This window comes from Cyanistes caeruleus, chromosome 6, assembly GCF_971803275.1.
Source record: "Cyanistes caeruleus chromosome 6, bCyaCae1.hap1.1, whole genome shotgun sequence".
NCBI classification, from domain to species: Eukaryota; Metazoa; Chordata; class Aves; order Passeriformes; family Paridae; genus Cyanistes; species Cyanistes caeruleus.
Window position 1 is genome coordinate 40,563,325 of NC_141706.1, and position 21,492 is coordinate 40,584,816.

Genomic DNA, 21,492 nt, shown 5'->3' on the forward strand with positions numbered 1-21,492 from the left:
AATGCCTTATATAAAGTCACTGGTTCTGTTAGTAGTGGAACCCTGCATAACTCTGTCTCTGGATCTTGTGTTTAGAATATATTGTTTCTTACATCTATTGCTTTCACATTATGAAATGAAAATCATACTCTATGTTACCAAATGTAAAAATTTGACAATTTCCTTATAGTACTAAGATGAAAAAAAAAAAAAACACATTCACGGGCCAGATTCTACTCTCATGATTAAGCTTTCCTTTATATGAAAGCATTTATCTTTATAATGTATCTCTAGGCCACATTTTCTCCATCAGTCAGGGTACAGTGATGTTTAGTGCCAGCTGCTTGCAGCAGGGCGTGTTTAGCAGAACTGGCAGTGACAGCCGCTAGTGTCTAAACTGATGTTCCTGAATTGCTTTGAGCCCCTCAGCATTATGACAAGTAACCTAAGCTGAGAGTTTGTTTCACTGCTTTTATGGAAGGAAAAGCTGAGTGCAGGTGTTCACTCACAACCTGGGCACTTCTGACAGCAAACATGAGCTAGGTCACAGCTAACGTGGCAGTGAAGCATTTTGCAGTGTGCCAAACTAACCCAGCATGGGAGAGATTTGGGTCCAGCATGCTTGCTTGTCTATCCCCCTGTCTGAAACTAATCACTCACAGAATCTGTGCACTGGAATTAATAAGTCACACAAACCTGTGCTGCAGAGCACTTGGTCTGTAGCAGGGAGTTGTATGTCTACCTACAAGAGTTGTTATGCATCTGTCAGCTAACACACAGATTCTTATGTGAGCTCCAGCAGCTGGGGCATCGGGCAGATATCCAATTCTCTCTGAAGGCTTGTGTCTCTACTAACCAGTGAGTTACACTCATCCAGGCACGTAATATTTTTGCATCTACAGTAGTTAAAACATGGGCTCTTCGCCTTTTAAAATCATGGGCTATGTCTACAGCTTCTGATTGCAAGGAGTTAGCCTCTGTTTTGATGGGGTTTAGACTAAAAGTGTCAGAGGATAGAGGTGGAAGGAAATAGCTTTTACTAGCAGATGAGAAGGAGCGTGGTATTTTGGAAATGTAGCCTGGCTGTCAGTGAGGTGATCGACTGACACACACTGAGCTGCTGTGGTGGAGCAATACTGCCAGCTGAAAGCTTTGAGAGCCCTTTCCTTTTACTAAGAGGCTTTCCCATTTTACAAAATGCAGCCTTCTCACTGAGAATGTATTTTATGTTATGTATAACATAAGCTGACACACTTCAGTTGAATGCAATTACTGTAACCAGAGGCAACACAGTCAAAATAGCAAAGTCTGTACTCCTTGTAAAAATATCTATTAATTATTATGTGGATCTTTCAGCTGCATCCAACATTTTTATTTTTGAAATTAGGTCAGTCTGGGTTAGTAATGTCAGCTAAGTTATATTCAAATATTAAGACAAAAGGAAAAAAATGTACATACAGAGAAAAATTCAGGAACTCAGCTTTAATGCTTGGGCTCTAGGGATTCTATTTTTTCTTTTTCTTTTTCTTTTTCTTTTCCCCAAGCAGGCTATACCTTTCTACTGGGAGAAGGAGGCTTAATTTTGGCTGCCTGAAACATCATGACAAAAAACCCTTACTGTAGCAATCCACTTTAGATGTTCTGCATCTCACAACCACATACAGTCTTCCAAAAACTAGATTTCTTATTCATTTGTGACACATTGGAGCTCCATAATCCCGAGGGTTGTCTGAACGCTGAGCTTGCTGAAGAAGAGATCTTGCTTCCCTGAAATGAGCTCCTGAAAATATTATTACATCTTCCCTTCTGAGCTGTTCAATATTGTCTGTTGTAACAATCCCAGTCTGCTAATAACCAGGAAGGGAAGTAAAACTTCGAAGGAGAATACTTTCCCTCTCTCAGTCTGACTTGTGTTCCTGCCATTCAATACAACTCATGAACTTCTTTCTCCCTGCATACAACTGAAAGAGAGCAGTACATGAAAGCTGTTAGAAAAATTTGTACAGACAGAGTTTTGTATAGATGGCATGTAATAAACTGAATGGGATGGATGTGAAGGAAGACGTAATTAGAGGATTAACTGGCAGAAAACAAATGAAGAAATGGCTTATGCACAAATGTCCAAAGACATTTTTAACTAGATGATAATCTGTATGATATAAAGGAAAATGAGAAGAAAGAGGAGGATAACAACTTCAAACAGACATGTTTTAAGTCTTGAGATTTTGAACATAAGGAGGGAATTCCTTTTTTGGGATGGTAAATGTGAGAAAATCAATATAAGGGTACCAGAAAAAATAGATTATTTTGGAGGGTGAAAAGTAAGTGAGTCATCACAAAAGGATTTTATGGAATTTTTAGAGATAAAAAGAAATGAAGGAACATGCTGAGGCCATACATTTATAGATAAAAAGGACAGAAACATAGGGAACATTTTGACAAAAAGTGAAGTGGAAATGTATGGAGAAAGGCTGGAGCGATGTAAATAAAATCTAGGTAATGAAAAGTGAAGAGAAGTCAGAAAAATAAAATAATGGTTTTTAAAGAATGAAAGGAACAAGAAAAATAGATCAACCAACTCTAAGTTTTGTTAGTTTCATATACTGCAAGGTAATGAAAGACCACATGTGCTTCTGATTTATAATGATACATTAGAGTTATTTCATTCAGCTTTCTTTGCTTGGAAGCAGTATTCAGATATTCAATTTAACCATTGTTTCCCAGAATGGCAGAACCACAAAGGTGGGAATGCTATGAGAGTCTAAGAAGTTTCACTGCCATAGAATTGGTTCTGTGGGAAAAATCCAGGACGGTGCTGAGAGGTCACTTATGATCCAATGCCTAAATTGGATCTATAAAAATCTATTCCACTTAATTAGACATTCAGAAAATTTTCTTCTCAATCTAATTATGAACCATTAAAAACCTATTCACATGAATCACAGATAGTCAATGTATATAAAGGGAATAACCTTCTTCCACAGTAGCTAAGGAAAAATTTCTTTCTATATCAGGATAATTATATTTCATTCCTATTTCAGTTTAAAAAAGCTCAGACATGCTGTATTGCTGCAGGTAAAATCGCCCTCCCCCAGCACCAACCTAAGTGACTACTGAAGAGTGTTAATTGGTGTTTGTACTTTTTTATTTTGTTAAAACTTAAAAGTATATTAAATCAGTTTGCAAGAAGAAGATACATGTTATATTGCATACTGACACGGTAGTAGAGGCAATCAGTTCTTTAAAGAAGAATTAAAAAAAGAAGAAAGTAATGATTTCCAGAGAAAACTGATGTGATCTCATTCATTACTTGAAGAAACTTTTTATATCTTGAGAGTCATAGGGTTTTTATGTTCTTATTTGACACTGTGAAACTTGACGTTAGCCAGGAGCAGAAAACAAAATTTACATAAGCAATTGGACTCTTTGAGATGTTCATGAGCCAGATAGACCAGAAAAAAATAAACTCAAATATTCCATTTCATTTTTAAGTTAATACTTATCCCATTTAAATGTCCAAATGCTCAAATCCGAAGCACGTGAATAGCTTACTGCACTTTGATTACACCATTCATGAGATCTTCAGCTCAGCTCCTAAAACCTCTTCTTCACTAACTGATTCTTGCTCAGTTTTGGAGGAAAAAAGTTAAAAGATAAGAGCCATGTCTTTGGTATGAATGCTGAGACCTGCAGTTGTACATATAGAGATCTTGCTTTTCTGCATAGAATATAGAATGCTTGGGGTTTTTGTGTTACTGTTTTGGAGTGGGGTTTTTAGAGCGTCTCTTCTTTCTATGTACTTTTCTTAGTATGTGGATTGATTATATCCTGAATACTTGTGCATGAGAAAAAAGGTACTAGATAGAGCAGAAGGGAAAAAGCACAGATCTCTTTCAGTCTGAGACGGACACATGAGCCTTAAAATTTAACACATACTCTATTCATCTTGCTCCAGTCAGGATCTTACCATAAGACAGATAAGTATTGAAAGCTAACTGAACAACAGGTTGGAGTACAAAGTTATCTTGTTTGTCTTAGCCTTAGCTAAGCTTGGCTTCTTTGCTAGTACTGAGGAGTAACAAAGCAACAACACAGAGGAAGAGCTTGATTTAATGATGTTGGAATGATGAATGAGCAATTCATCTAAAGCTTCCTTTTGGTTGGGAGAACAGTCTCAGACCTGTGTGTGAACAACTCTCTGGGCAGCTGGATAATAGGTCAAGGCAATGTCATTCCCTTCCTGAGTTAGAAACAGTACTTTCTGTACTTAAGAGAGATGCGTTCCTTCCAATGGAAGCAAGAAATGCCATACACATGAGTCAGCCTTGAGTGTCCAGGTGGTGCCATTACTCAGTTTTTGGACACTGTGCTACAGCATATTCATGCACTCTTTCAAACACTTCACAGTTGTGTAAAAGGGAAACATCTTTTCACGTTTTTCTTTTTGAATTTTTAAATTACAGACATTGAAACTAGTTTGTGAGCCAGACACTTTTTTGTCAGTTTTAATTTCCCCTGAATTTTTTCTCAGATGTTCCTATGGTGTGAGGAAGTATTAGATTAAAGCAAAGCAAACAACAAAAGTTAAAGAAGCTTTACTCTTACTGAAAGGAAATAAAAAAGTATAAGAGATTTCTGTCTCTTCAGTGTCAAAGCCCGCTTTTCAGCAAGTTTCCATGTTAACAGCTTGGACACAAGGTTTCTGAAATTACATGGGACTTGAATAATCTGCCTAGAGTTCAGCTGACATACAGGGCCCTATAATTTTATTGCTTAAGAAGAAATTATAAACCATCCTGATAATTTTTATTTTGGAAATAAGCTCTTTCTGATAATCTTCAGTATAGTTAAAGTCTTAGGAATCTGAACATACCTTAATTAATTTTCTCCAATATGTAAAGTAATATAAATACCACGTTCTTTTTTAGCTTAACAAATGTGGGTTGACCATGGCTGTATGCCAGGTGCACACCAACCATTCTATAACTCCCCTCCTCCTCAGAATGGTGGACTAGAGAAAATAAGATGGAAAAAGGAAAAACCAAAGCATTTAGGTAAAATAAAGGCAGTTTAATAAAGCAAAAAGCAGATGCTTGTGAGTGGAAGCATAGGAAAACAAATTATTTATTCTCTGCTTTTCATCATCAGGCCATGTCCAGCCCCTTCCTGGGAAGCAGGGTTTCAATATGCATAGCAGTTGCTCTGGAAGACAAATATTGGCCACAATAAATTATTACCCTCCCTCTTCTTCCTTTCCCTTCATTTTCATGTATGAACTGAAGTCAAGCTTTGGAACATCCCTTTGGTCCACCTGGGTCAGGTGTGCTGGCTATGCCTTCTCCCAAGATCTTTCTCACACCCAGCCTGTTGGTTAAGGAAGGAATGCTGGGGGCACAAGCCTTGATGCTACGTGAGCACTGTTTGCCAGTAGCCAAAGCCCTGGAGCATCTTTAACCCCTCTTTATCTTCCTATGCACAGCACAGAGCTGTGAGGGCTGTGGGGAAAGCTAATTCCTTCTCAGCCAGGCACAGTACAGTAACAAACAGGGTACTGAATCGGTATCATTATCTACATATCAACATCTTGCATGACTGCAAAAGAGAAAATTTACTCATGGTCCCTGGCTGGAGTTAAACCTCACCCAAAATTCTGAAATTTCTATGGACCAGTTCTGGATGGGCTATTAGATTTACTTCTTGTTAGGTACTCTTGCAAATTCCTTCTGAATTATTCATGTAATGCATTACAACAGTTTTCTAGTTGTTGATATGCTAAGTAATTATTGTCTTATTGTTGCTATATAGTGGGATTCTGTATATTATTGTATATGTATTATATGTGTTGTATATGTATATCATATGTATTTATTGTAACAAGCCTAAAGAAGGAAAAAAGCCCCCGAATTTTCTGATAGATAGTGATAATTCTCACTGTTTTATTGACTATCCCTAACACTGTTGCTTCCAATGCCTTTTAACTGTGTGAAAAAATGATGGTGAACTGTGTAATTGCTTTGCTTATATTACCAAAAAAACTCAAAGAGGCCTCATTCTGGTAAAGCATCATTAGTCTCCAATACATGCTTTAACTCCAGCTCCCAGCTGTCTATCATACTTTATTCATCTTGAAAAAGTATTTCCCGGTCTCTGAACACAGAGTTTAAGCAATGATTCATGTTGTAAAACTTTCACAAAAGCTTCATAACCATACAGCTACATGAAATTTGCTGGTTAACCTTGAGATAAATCATTATTTATTTTACTAAAGGAGCATTTGAAGGAAAGACCTAGCAGATTTATTTGATTTATTGCTGAAAATGCGAAAACAAAGTGAAGAACATTTAGAGATTCAGATAAGACTCTCTAAGCCTACAAAATAGTCAGTATGCTTAACTATTCAGAACAAAATTTTTAAATGGAAAAATCCAGATGATAATTTTATCTGGCTCTAAAAAGCATGCAAAAGCATGCATCATTAAAAGTACTAAAAAAAAATCATAAAAACAGATTTCTGGGTTGGCATGGATTCAGGATGGAGATGAGTGAGTTTATTAGGGAAACATTCTAGTTGTGGCTGCAGCAAAGAAATAAGAAAACAGGAATTAAATTTTTAGTGGTATTTTCTGCTCTTACTATTTAAATGTTTTCTACTGTCTAATGTTTACTCTCTTGTATATTTTCCTATCCTCTTTGGGCAAGAGCTTTCTTGTACTATTACCCTGCACAGTAGATAAAAGAAGCTCTTTGACTTGGAAATGCTCAGATCCCGTTGCAATACAAACTATTACTAATTATAAACTTGACCTCTTTAGTTAAACAGAGTTTGCAATATCCATATTGCCCCCTCCTGTTGCATGTGAAAACTCAACACCCACAGTGCTTTGTTTCTAAATAATCAGCCCTTTCCCATGCTGGAGATTTTGGACAATCAAAAGTAATGATGATTAGTGTCCCCATTTTCTTTAGAAACATTTCAAGGAGTGCTGAGTTCCTTTTTGCTGTTATGTGCATTATTATACTTGTGAGGAACAGCAGCATAAAAAATGACTACATCCACATTTGGAAAGGTACTTGTGGTTATGAGGAAGACAGTGGAGAGCATCAGGCTGAATACTAGTTATATTTTTGCAAATAACTACACTATGCCCCATTGCTAATGTAACATAGCTTTGCACTGTATCTGCTTAAGGTGGCCCCATAACTAAACCTTATACTTTGAAGTCCAAAGTGCTGAAAACAGTGAAAAAGGCTTTTATCACATCTTCTTATTCTAGAGCAGGTCAGGAAGATTGTATCTCAGCTGTGGAGTTGTTGTCAAGAGTGCTACCAGTGATACCATAAATTCTACAAAAATACTCTAGTACCACACTGGTAGCACCACTAATGTTATTAATTAAGTTTTTCTTACAATACTTTCCTCAAATTCTTAAAAAGCTGCAGAAGAAACGAAGGAACAAGGATAGCAGAACACAATTTAATGCCTGAAACGGTTGAAATGTCTAATTTTTATTTCATATTTTCATCATTTTCATCATTTTCATCATTTTATTTAATATTTTATTTCTTGATTTCTATACACAGCAAAATTGTATGCTGCATTCTTCTGCAGCCATAAGTGCTTTGATGCAGTGCAAGGCTGTGTGTGTGTGTGTGTGTGTGTGTGTGTGTGTGTGTATAAAAACTGTTATAACACACTATTATTGCTTGTTTCACAAATCTTTAATTGTCATCTATGAGACAGTTAATCTTCAATAAATAATATTTTAATAATCCAATGGTAATTGTTTTGCCTACATACCTCATTTAATAAAATCTAAATTAATCAGAGTGGCAGTTAAAACATTTTCAGACATGTCCTGTAGTTACTGCAGATACTGCATTAGTGCCAAGCAAATTTACCATGCAGAACCTGAAGTACATTCACCCATTTTTAGTACAAACTTTTAGTCTTAGACACTCTATTTTCTGCATGAGGTGGGATATGAAGACACTTAAGTCAGTTCTAAAGGTTTAATATGGTTAGTGACCAACAGCATCACTTTAAGCTTTTCTCCCAAGATATGGATTTAGGATGAATATCAAAGTGTTTTAAAGTTTTAAAAAATTTTAAAAGTTTTCATCCCAGTGGGAATCCCTTCAGCCCAAATCTCTGAAGTAACACATGTCTCTAAGGTACCAACCACAGTGATTTTCTGGGAGGTTTTGAAAGAGGCAGAAAGTTCTGGAAATAAGCACCTCAAATTTAGAGACAAATCCTGTTTGTTTTACATGGTTATCTTCTAGACATTTAAGTTAGAACATGGGCTTAAAGAGCTGTGTCATGCAGCTGGATGTAAAACATGTTCTGCAGACAAATAATACAGAAAGCAGTGTTATCTTAACCACATTTATTATGGTCAGCTGACAAAATAATGGAATTCAGGCAACTCAGAGTTTATCTTGTTAAATCTAACTTTCTAAGACAGGTACTTGAATCTACATTCAATTAATCTAGGGTGTTTCCTCACTTTTCTGATACAGCCTTTCTAAAGTATTCTTAAAGATGCCTCCTGGGAGTGTTTTCTGAAGTATAAAATAACCTTCTCCTATTTGAACTCATTTCTCATCTTCTCAGCCATAGGTATAACAAGCAGATTAAGTTCCTTTTAATACTTAGATTGTTGCAGTGTCTCTGTCTAGCCTTCTCTAAAGAAGCTCAGTACACACAGTCACTGAGCTTGGCCATTTTCTCTCACCTAGGTCCTAATTGTACACATTGCTTACCTTCCTAAAATCTTAAAATAATAGAGCATTTTGAAGATATGTAAGTCCCAAGTGAATGTAGAGTGCCTTTGGGAACCCCTCCATCTTCTCTTTTTGCCTTGACTTTGATGTGGCTGAGCGCCGTGCAGTGCTGTATATTCTGTGCTGTTACTCATCATTCCCATGCCTTGACACTGTGCTCAACAGCTATGGTAACTTTATTAGATAACAAGTTTGCAGACTGAAAAACTCAGCCTCTGTCACATAACTGAAGGAGGAAGATCTCAGAAATGCTGGCCCACAAAACTGCACTTCTATCAGCTTCTTCAGAGAATGTTCTGGACACAGGTCATCCTTGCTAATAGTAGTTCTAAGGAAAGGGCGTCTTGAAGCCATCCGTGCTGTAAGGTACAGGAAAGGTATACCCACACAACATAGCACTGGCTGAGTAGTGTTAGCAAATAATATCATAAACCAATAATTTCCATAGTGAATGTGAAATAAATATTTTTTTTCTAGCGAATTCTTTTATTATTCCTCCATCCTAAGAAATAATGGCATAATATTCAGCTGTTACGCTTATGTTATGTTGTGATTTTTAAATGACAAGTGTTCAGAATAAAACATTTGTACATGTAATGAAATAAAATTATGAACATATATACATATATATTCCTTTATTTGATCAGCTTTGAGGCACAAAATTCTGCTCATGCCTAAAGCACCTGACATGACTAGGTTAAATTCTATATTGGCATAAATCAACTGAGTTTGCAACAGGCTAGGTTTTTGTTATTTAATGGGAAAATAAACATTTACACTTGAATTTGTGATAAGAGGGCTGTACAGGTCAGTTTCTTATTAATGAAACAGAGATCCTTTCAACTCTGAGCTACCCAGATGAATCTGAAGCAGGACAGAGGTAACCAAAAGTCATTAACATCTGACAGCTGGGTGATGGCCTGTGTAAAATGAGTTGGTGCTCTCAGCCCAGTACATAAAACATCACAATAATTGGTGTTAATTTGCACCCCTGTTGGCAGTCTTAATGCAGAGGCCAAAGATTGAATGGGCATGAAAATTAAACTATCCTGTCAGCCATAAAGGTTCTTTCAGGTCAGGACTGAAGTGCATTAACATGATCCTATAAAGGAATTTGCACTGTCAGTGCTGGGGCTGTAACTGGTGAGTAAGCCAAAGACTTTGTGACTAAATTCCCCAGATATTGCTAGCACTGAGGCTTTTTCTTCTATGCCTCATTTATTTATTTATTTAGTTACTTACTTACTTACTTACTTATTTATTTGAGAGAGAGAAAATAAATTTAGAGCAGAAATACAGTGGTGGCAGGCTGACCACCATGTCAGGATCTGAGGAAAATCACCAATGCATTTTTACAACTGAGAAATCATAAATGACAGTTTATACATCTGTGCTGATAGAAAAAGAATTGACCATGTGGCTAATTAGTCTTATGTGTCTTATGGTCCAGAGTTAACCTCTAGTATAATTTTCAATTTTGGATTATCAATCTGACAGTGACACAAGTTTTAGCTTTTTTCAATTTAATGCAAGCGGTATTTAACACCAGGCATGCCTGTTCCTTTCAATCTTAGTTGCACATAAGAATAAAGTTTGCAGTTAAATTGGAGAGGCATGGGAGATATTGAAAAGCTGAATGCCTCCACCTTGCCAACTGGCAGAAAACCTGGCTGGGGAGATTTGAAAAAAATTCTGCAGTTATGTGCCTCTGCTGTAAGGGAGATGAGATTCAGAGTGAGTAACACCTCAAACTCTTTTTGCACAGTTTGTTCACCATTTCTCAGGTCTAGCAGCTATCCACAAGAAATAAAATAAATCCTCTGAAGATTTAATCATAGGTTTAGATGTGCTTTAGTCTAAAAGAAAGGCAGTCCTGAGTGAGCTGCAGCGTTAAGTAATGCGGATGTGGCTTTCATGTGCAAATTTCTTTTGACTCAGTGAAACAACAGCTCCCAGAGTCTGGACTGATGTCCACACAGCCGGGCCTGCATGTGAATGCAAATAACTTCATTATAGGCCAAATCTCCGTGCACCAATGAGCTGTACAGGACACTTGCAGTGATACCAGCTTTGTGTGCAGCTTTCTTGCTGTTTCTGTTTCCTGTCTCAAAATAAGTGGCATCTTATCCGTTGCTAAGCAGCAGAAAAGGGGTCCAGTGTGGCAGGGGAAGCCAAACTTCTCTTTTTGTTAGTGTATTCCTTTCACCTTGACAACCGATAACTTTTATATTACTCTTTACCTCCATCATCTTGAATTTCACAACAGCCACCTCAAAATTTGTCTGAATTCTGTTCATCTTGCTGTACTGGTGAACTCATTGAATGCACATAGCAAACCATATATTCTCTTACAGTAGTAATAAAAAAAAGACCAGTTATTTTCAGCTAAGTATAGCACAAGCTTTAATAGGAAATATTGAAGGAAAATATAAAAAGCATGAACAGTACTTTATGTATATTTTTACCCTCTCAGCTCAGAGACCAGTACCTTAATACTCTGTAAAGAGAGTTCCAGATAAGCACTCCAAGCTTTTGTTTAGTTTGAGAGACAGGCTCACAAGTCTTTTTAATTATGCCACACAAGTAGAGCACATTAACAGATTGGGTTAAGAGTACATCCTGCAGAGCTTCTTAGCAGTTCCTGTAGCTAAAGATCTTTTTTAGGTGAGGTGGGAAATGTGAATTTGTATCACACCACTGAGTAATTGAATTTGGATTGCTCAAAGCATATGTGTGGGCTGTCATCCCCAAAAGAAGGTTTTATCTCCTGCTAGGGAGATTTTAGGCACTGTGCACAATTGGTGGCTTATGGACAGCAGATATGTTGACAGTATATTATAAACTTGGTCCTGAATCCTAGATTAAAAAAACCCCAAGTCTACATCCCATTTGAATGACTGAAATCTTCAAATCCATGCTTCACTGCTTCCTCTTCTGGCCTACAAAACCTGTGGAATGTTCAAGGAGTAGTGCAGTGAGGCATAGACGGACAACTAATTGTTCTTTCCAAGCAGAAGGAGGCATTTTCCCATAGTGCAAATATTTAATTTATTTAAGCTAAGAAGCAGCACATGCACGAGAATTTTGTAGCTGAAGATGATTTGCTTTTTGGGTAACTGGTCTCGGACAGACAGCTCTACCTTTGTACCAGAAGCAGAACATTATCCCTGTATTTTGCTATAGGTGTTGCCTGACTCCTTTTGCAAACCTATGCTTTTGAGAATATAAATGCACTGCCTTATCAGCCCTAGCTTTTATGTGTTTGAGTGCAAGAGGAAGAGCCAGGACATGCTCTTTGGCTAAAATACTGTTCTTTAAGAGTATAAAACTGAAAAGAAAATCCATCAATATTTTTCTTATGGATATTCTCATGTTTCTGCTGAGTAAAGATTTACACCTTGACAAGAAATTCAAGTACAAAGCAACAGGAAGATCCCTCAGTAGTCTTAAAAAAACTGGGTTTTCCATCCTACACAATTAGATAAGTAACATCAACAACTGCAGTGCACAGATGGATGTAGGTGTTTGAGGGCTGTTAGTCACCAAGCATTTCCTCAAATGAATCACAATTACATGACCACCAATCCTACCATTTTGTGCTGATACATCAAGACAATTTATTAGTCCTTAACATATTTCTCAGTGTTTACTGGATGGGAATACTTGCCGCTCAGAAGTGATCCAATGCTCCTCTTGCATATTCCATTCCCTATGTAAATGGCATAGGAAGAGTACAACACCAGAGTAACACACCAGAGTAACAAACACCAGCCCCTGGAAAAATCTCCAGGGACAGCAGGCCCCTGTCTGCTTTCCCACATCTCTTGATAAGCACACAGCTATTTTCTATTCCACTACTCTGATGTCCCTGTGCTTGAACATATGCTGTTGTCTGTCTTGGGCACATATCCAAAGAGTGTGCCTGCAGGCTGTACTCTCCTATAATCCATTGCATGTTCTGAGAAATCATATGATCTCATTGGTTTTTCAGATACCACAGTTTTAAGCTGTCAGAAGTGACCTCGTGTCATGTTTCTCTTTTGCTTTTTTTCTGCTAAGGCTGTCCCAGATCTTCAGGTTCAAGCATGATTGAGTGCACAGTATGCTTCTGTCACAAACGAAACAGATTTTCTAGGATCAGACATAGTATTATATAGACCCTACAAATTTCTAGGCTGTGCAAATTAAATTTCAAGATATACCAGTCCTTTTCCCCAAGAGATGAATTCAAATTTTTGTAGCTGGAGAGTCAAGACAGTTCTGATATATGTGATAAAAGTGTCCATCACTTCAGTTTTCCTCAGTTATGTTATACTCAATGTACTAATTTGTACTTTTAGTCACAGCTCGGAAAAAAAAAGTAACATTTAAGCTATAGGACTCATGGAGCAGAGCTCCCTCCTATGAGTGAAGGGGTTCCCTCCTCTTTTCACCTCTATCCACAGCAAATTACAGCACAACTCTGCACCAGCTGTGTTTCTTAACAGAGTGACTGGGCCAAAACAAATGTCTCCTTACCTCTGAAAACCTCTCAAAACAAGCCCTCTTACCTCTGCTCCCTGCCTGACTTTACCAGAACAAACAGTCTGAGGTGAGATCCACAGGGAAGGACCAGGTTTAAAAATCCAGTCCTCTGTTATTACCAAAAGATGTTGAGTATTTCACACGGTTTCAATGCTTTGTAACTTACCAAATGTATTTGTTTGGCACAAAAACTGACTCTGTCTCAGGTTGACTGCTTGAGGGCTTTGTCCAACAACAGCAATACAGCTGGTTGGAGATTCAGACAAAAAAATAATTACCTATTTTAAAAAATAGGGGAAGGGGACAGAAAGAGAGTGCCAGAGACAGATTAAGTAGAAAATATCACCACTCCATAGATCCTTTATATGCTTTTGCCATAATGGGAAAAAAAATCCTTCAGAACATTGTTTAAGCCATTTACCACAACATTTCAGTCTCTCACAATAATTAATATTGGTTTTATTATTTTCTGTGTTATATTTTTGACATTTAAACAACAATCAACTAAATTTTCAGTAATTGTGCATACATGTAATAAAAATCTCTAGGAATAATATTTAGTATATTTCTCTGGAACTCCTAAGTGCTCCTTGTGTGGAAGAATATTTTACTTAATAGTTTCCTCTGACATTGCAGGAAATTTTTAGCCCAGGAAAGGAATTTTAAGACCTTTGGACCAAATTTAACAGATCTTATATAAAATCATTTTATATAATTCCCATTAAATTCTATTTCCAAAAGTAAGAAATGGCCACAGTAGTTTGTCTTCAGCATTGTTCTAAGTTTCAGATGCAATTTTTTAGCAGACGTTAAAAAATAGTTTAATAAAATAAGAACTAAAATATATGAAGAAGTCTGAAGTGAATATTTATTTACAAGGGAACAAATGCCTTCAGAATATTTTCAGAAACATTCTTCCAGGACTTTATATGCCAAGCATCCAGGGGCCATTAGAAAATTCATATGTGAAATAGGTAAGAAAAGGCTTCTATGAAATTCCTGTGTATTTAAAAAAACCCAAACCAACAATGAACTCTAGAGAATGACAAGAAAACATACTCCAAACTTCTCTCATTGGCTTGTAATTCATCAGGAATTTGTTGGTTTTTTTTCAGAAAATAGCACAAGACTGGTAAAGATCAATTATTAAAAATAATCAGATTCTGTATATGGGTTTGCAGTGGAAACACTAAAATGGTTTCAAACCATCTCCTGTATGTGAGATAGACATAGCTGTGGTGGAATTACAGTTATTATATTTATTGTAGTTTTTTCTCTGCATTGATTGTGCAGAGACATAAAACTTGACAGACCTGAAAAATAATTGATTTGAGGGGCTTTTCATTCCCTTGTACTCAGAATCACAATAGATGCCATAGTATGTGGTCCATAGAGCTCTTTGCCTTCTCTTCAACAGCTCCTGGAGCCCAGTGGTGGCATTTGAGGCTAGGGTAAATTTGCCCATATTCTTTACTTCTATGAATAATGAGAAGAGTTCAGTCTGTAGAGCTGCCATGATTAAAACTTTCTCAAGCAAAAAGCAGCATTCAGGTGCTGCCTGTAGAAAAGGTGGACAGGAATCTCATGAAGTTCAAAAAAGAGAAGTGAAAAGTTCTGTACCTGGCAAGGAGACATTCAAAAACTGTCAAGAGCACAGGCCTGGGCAGCTGGATCTAGGCAGCCTTGCTTGAGCAGTGCAGTTGGACCAGATGATTGTCAGAAGTCCCTTTCAAACCCAACCACTCTGTTATTCTGAAATAAGTCTAGGCCTAGTTTTTTTTTTCCTAAGCATTTCTATAGAAATCAAGTTTTAATACCAGTCAATATTAAAAATACAATATAGATTCTCCCAATGAAAAATGCAGTTCCCAGGATCTTGTAGGACTTGCTTCTACAGCAATAATTCAACTAACATTTTAGGGAGGGGAAATTTTTGTACCCAGATGAGGAAGTTGGTCTTGATGGAAATTTTTCTCCAGCCACATATCAAATAGAAAGAAAGAAAAGTTGAATGAATCTATGAAGAGAAATCAAGGCTTAAAAAGAACAGTAAAATAATGGGAATACTCTTTCCTTTTTCGAAAATAATAAGATAAAAATAAAAAATAATGAGAAAACTTGGAATTTCCATGTCATATTTTTAATCCAAATATTTTCCTTAGTGTATTAAGAATTCAGAGTGAGTAAGAACAATAATGCTATTGTCAACCTGTAGGGAATTCTGGGCATCCTGAACAAAGATGGTAATTATTTTCCTGTTACTATTAAACAAGGACAAGTCACAATTTGTTTGAAATCACTATCTGACAAGTTAAGAACTGTGTTAGAACACCTATTTAAGGACACTGCATTCAGTAAAAACGATCTAAAAGTTTTTATTAAATTCACAGTTCATCACATTTTCTTATGGCTGTTAGTTGCATAACACCCTCTCCAGCAGTTAATGTATCTTTATTACCTGAAACAGGGATTTGCCTTTGGCACAGGGTTTGTGTCTATGTTTAATGTTGCATAACTTAATAGTCCTTGTTTTTTAAAAGGAGCCCATTATTTTTTTCCATTTCTATTCCTTTCAGGGAACAACATCTTACCATCAACTTTCAAAATTTATGAAATGACTACTCTGTGTGGCACCACATACTACTCATTTTAATCTTGGCAAATTGTTTTCTAGTTTGATTGCAAGCTTTCTGGGAAAAGAATGTATATTTGCCCCTACCTCTACCACAAAAACTCTCTTTCAAACTTTGGTCTTAGAGTTCCAGCAACGCAGTGAGAGAAATTTCTCTGGTTTACCTCTGTAAAATAACTTTTACAGCCTTCTCCTGTTTAACTATTAAGCCAAATAAGCAACCTTCTCTTTTCTTTTGAAGTTTTAAATATAATGCTTTGCTATATTTTTGACATAAAATGAACACAAAGATTTATTAATCAGGTAGCAAAGGATTTCCTCATGGGATGGTAATACTTGAGTGACATAAAATTAAAACACCTATTTTTTTTTATTTTTTTTTAAATTTTTAAATAAAACCAATCTTGACCATTTTTCTCCTGCTGTCCTGCATAGTATTTAAGTTTCTGGCAGAAAATGAAAGGCCAAAACACTTTTGGATGAAAATTATTAATTTTCAGCCAACTATGAACATTAGGAAATGCAATTTTGCGACCCCCCAGGGAACCCTAGGTTAGAATCACATGCTTTAGTCTTTTTTACAGGCTGGATTTCATGGCAAGACACAAAGACCTCCCAAGATGTGTCTTGAAGCTACACACAGCACACACGATGCATTGTTTCTTTTCTAGCCAGCCACCTGCAGCCACAGAATGGTGTGGTCACAGAAGTTACTGAGATCATTTCAGATGAGATGTCAGACTGTTAGTGTAGCACCAGATATTTTATCTGTAACTGCTCAGTTCTACCCCTAAAAAAAAATATCAAACCAAACAAACAAGCAAAAAGATAAAAAAAAAATTACAAAGAAAAAAGACACCTAGAAAAAATACTCTGAGTATTTACAGTGTAGAAATTTCCTTCTAGAAGGAAAAAATTCCCACTAAAAAACATGTAAAATGCTCCACAGTCTTCTCCAAGTAAGATAAAGAATTACATTACCAGGCTACTTTTCACATAGATTCATAATAATATTTTAATTTAAAAAACAGAGTTCTCTTCTTACATTATTCCTTTTGACCACTGAAGTATTTGGGTATAGAACTACCAGTATTTAGTAGTTTGAAGATCAAAATTCCTGTGAGGATTCCTCAAATATTTTATATGGATTTTAGGCCTAATATTGCTGCCTTTGTATCTTTAGTTATTAATTCTCTGAAACTGTCAAAAATATACCTACTTACCAAAGATTTATACAACCAAACTGGAGCAGATATTTTCTATCTTTCTGACAGTAATGGCCTATCTTACAAAACCAACATTTCAAGTAGAAAACTTTTAAATCAAAGTAAACAAATATATTTTTCTTGCTGAAGGGAACAGCAGCAGCTTTCTTGATTCTTTTCATTATTACTATGTATGCAGCAGCTGCCAGCTCACCTTATCAGCATGTCAGAGGTCACTGGCACATGCAACTCTTATGGTTACAGGGACAAAAAGCCTTCCTGACAGACTATTAACAAGCCAGAACCAGCTGGGGAAGTATTAATTACATTAGAAAGAGTTTTTCAGAAAACTGTTTATTTGAGGGGAGAGGCAGGGGGGGAAATCCCACATATTCTTCTGCCACTTGTTCGGTTTGCTGTGGGAGAAATAGGGAAAGCCTGAACTTCTATATAAAATGTATAATTTGCATCTCTACTTTCAAGTCTATACTATAAGTATGTATTTTTTAGAATACATTTATAAAAAGTGAATTTGTTTTCATGCATTTAAATGCATTTATTTGTTATATAGGTATATAACTCTTATAAAAAGAAGTTGTCTCAGATCTACAAATATGCTTCTGATGTTAATAAATTGAGTTTATAATATGCTTAGTGTGTAGCATGCCTTCAATCACTCACATTTTAATTTTCTATTGGGTTTCAAATCTATCTTCTCTCTTCATTTATTTCCACTTCAGACACCTGCTCAGTGTTTTAACAACTACTCACAGTTAATTAAAAACCACAATATTGTATTTTAAGGGAAACATATGCATTAATATATGTATTATTAATATGTAAAATATATGTATAATGTATTATTTGATTTACAAATAACATAAGCATGTTTTGTGCTACTTAAGCCCTTCTCACAAGTCATTTGCTATCTGGTGGTCTTGAGCATCTGTTACATTTCCATGTTCAAAGGGGCCATATTATAATTTTGTGTGCACCTTAAAATAAATGTCAGAAATATTGTCAGGTGCTGGAGACTTATATAAAGTCTATAAAGTCTATCTTTATAGATAAAGATACCTATATATTATATCTAAAAAGATATATCAGTAGCAAGAAAAGCAGAAATAGGAACAGCAATCAATTAAAAACCCGTGTGTTTGTATGCAATGTGGAGAGTTATTCAATGTGATGTTATTAAATTTTTATACATCAAATTATAGTTGCTGACTTTAGTCATCTAAATGTTTTATTTCTATGAATATAAAATGGTCTGTTGCAAGAAAGTTTTATTTCCAATTGTAACAATAAAAAACCAATGGGTTTTCTTATTTCTAGTTTTGGTGCTTGCAAATTGTTTATAGAGGGCTCTTAAATTCATCCAGTCCTTTCTAAAACCCAAAACAAAGCTGACTTTTAACAAAAGTGCTCTCTCCATGTCTGCATGCCCAGTATCTTAAATCCTTATAGCACATATCTACATCTTGGCCCTTCAAAGTGTATTGTCCTGGCCTTGCACACATTGGTACTGCCAACCAGCATCACTAACCACTGGTCTTAATTCTTTTAACCACATAAACATGATATGTGATGATATATGATATATATATGATTATATATGATTTTTAATCAACCTTTTGTAGGCTCTTCCTTCCCAAGAAATTCTTAAGCATTTTCACAATGCAGAGAAGCAATTATCTTGGAACTAGTTTGAAATATATAACAGCTCTAATAAATGCAAAGGAAAATTGTTTATTTACTACTGTTTATTACACATTCATTTCAGAAAAAAGCAGCACGGGAAAATACGCATAAACTTTGTGTGCAGCCCAATAATGTTTATTTAAAGTAGCTATGATGTGAACTTAAAAAAAATTTTCAATAAGGTAATTTTTTAAAAGGCAGCTATTATTTTTTAAAAGCCAAATGCCCAGAACTCTTTTGCATTTATTTATCAGACCATGTATTTTTAGCTAAGAGAACAAAATTAAATATTAATAATCATTTCTAATCAGTTTAATCACAGCATATGATTTGAAAACTTGCTGCAATAATCAATGCATTCAAATACACTAATATACAGAAGAGAGGCAGAGTGAAATTTGTAGTACATGGGTCAATTTAACACTTGCATGCATCTTATATGACTAGATTGTCCTTGACATCTTTATGGAGTGATAGTGTCACAATCTGATTGGGTTTATTATTTGTACTAGGATGTCTGACTAACTTCAGTGAGAGATTTGTTATTTTATGCTTTCTGATTGAGAGTCAATATTGAGTCAATATGTGAGATATTTTGCTGCATTCTAGATATTCGTTGATGACTCCTCAAAATTTTCACTACCTTTCATGCAGCAAAATTATCTAATAAACCTGAAAGTTGAAAGTCTGTGTATTCTATTGCAGGAGTTATACATAACAGCATTTTCTCTAAGACTAATAGCAGTAGATGGGCTTATATTTATGTGTAATGCATCACAAAGTACTCTAAAGCTGTTTGAGAAACACTTTCAGAACTGCATCTACTCAATCAGTATTTCAGAATCACTGAACACATCAGTGAATTGCCAGGTCTGGAATGGCATGGAGTACTGATTTAAGAGAACAGAACAGCCTTTTGAACAGCCCTTTTTGGCTTGCAGTTATTTTCTAGGAACAGATGAAATATTATGTTATGGAATTAAGTGCTCTTATGCAATAATGCTGAATTCAACATCATCCAGAGCAGGAATTATTTAAGCTTCTGTATCTAAGTATCCCTAGGTTGTAACATTTCAAGCACCAGGCATAATGATTTGTTTTTTACCATTCTTATTTTACCTAAATTGAGGAATGAATATTAAATTAAAAAAAAAAACAAAATAAAGCTGGAGAAAAACCAGAAACCTGCATAGCAGAAGCCACCTTTCAATTAATAAAGTCCAGTCTGTGTTGAGTGGTTTTTTGTACAGAATGGAAAATGTTCTAGAGTTCTGCAGCTGAATATCTACTTATTTTTATATGCTTTACTTTAAATTTACAAAAGGGGGGTATCACTTTTATAAATGACCATTATCTTGCTTTGGGTCTTGCTAAGTAACAAAAATATCTTTATATATAATGGTCCATTTTTGGAATTATTGTTGCAATTTTAACAACAAATTCTGACTTCATGTGATGAATAGGTTCAAGTAGATAAGATATGACAGAACTTCCTGAGTTACTATTTGGGAGCAGCACAATAGCTGTCAGAGATCTTCAGATCCATAATATTCATCCAATATCCATAAATATTCAAAGATGATGGATTTTTTGTGTCACAACTTACTACTCTTTCTGATGAAGTTTTTTATTTTGTGTTTATCAAAGAAGATTGCTGATCCCTCGCTCTTTATTTTACTTGGCAGAATAGCCTTTTTCAGAGGGAGTTTCCCAATTCCTTCTGTGGGAAGACATTGGTTCTTTCCAGTGCTCCTAAGAAATGGGAATGACCATAACAGGTTCAAGGCAGCAAAGCTGGTAAAATGCAAATATCTCCCCCATGGTCTTTCATGGGTGACCCGATTCTCTTCTGGCTTTTCTTTTTCATCTGTGAATGGCACTGCCTGTTTAGGTGGGGCTACAGTGCTACCTGTTTGCTGCCACTTCATTTATGGGTAACTTGTAATTGCTGGGATACCCCAGCCAAGAGTAGAACATGGTGAGTGCTATGAAAATGTAAAATAAAAGTAATTTTCTTTGCAACTGTGCACTTTGAACATAGAAGAGGGGCTCTCAGTGAACAGCAAAAGCTGTCATTCTATTGCTTTACACGCAAACCTGAATGTTTATAAATGAGTAAATGTTTGACTGTAACACAACAATATTTTCCTGTTTTTAAAAACAAAGCCTGTAGGGATCCCTTCATCTTCATCTCACCAGCATTCCAATGTTTAATAACTATTCAGAGGTTTACTAGCAAGAAATTCCATTCATTTATTAAAATCATACAATCCTAATTATCAACAAGTTTGTTTTAAAATACACAATATTTTTAAAGATACTGAAAATATTAAATGTCTTTAAACACATCTTAAAAAAAAAAAATAAAGAAAGAAACAAAGCACTTTTCTCCACCAGGGTGGAGGAGCTTCTTTTTCTTCTCCTTCAGCACTGATGGCAGTTAAGTAATGTATGCATTACTTAATGTGAAAATTAAGAGAAAGGGGGAGGAAGAAAAGTTCATTTAGAACAATTGCAGACTTCAAAAATTACAAAACCCAAATGATAGCATAATATTAGTAATACTGAAAATAATACTGTGTTAGTTTTTTCTTCCTATATAGTGTATGATCTAATATATGTTAAATCACTGTCTGTTTAGCCAAGGAGAAACACTATCTCATTTGC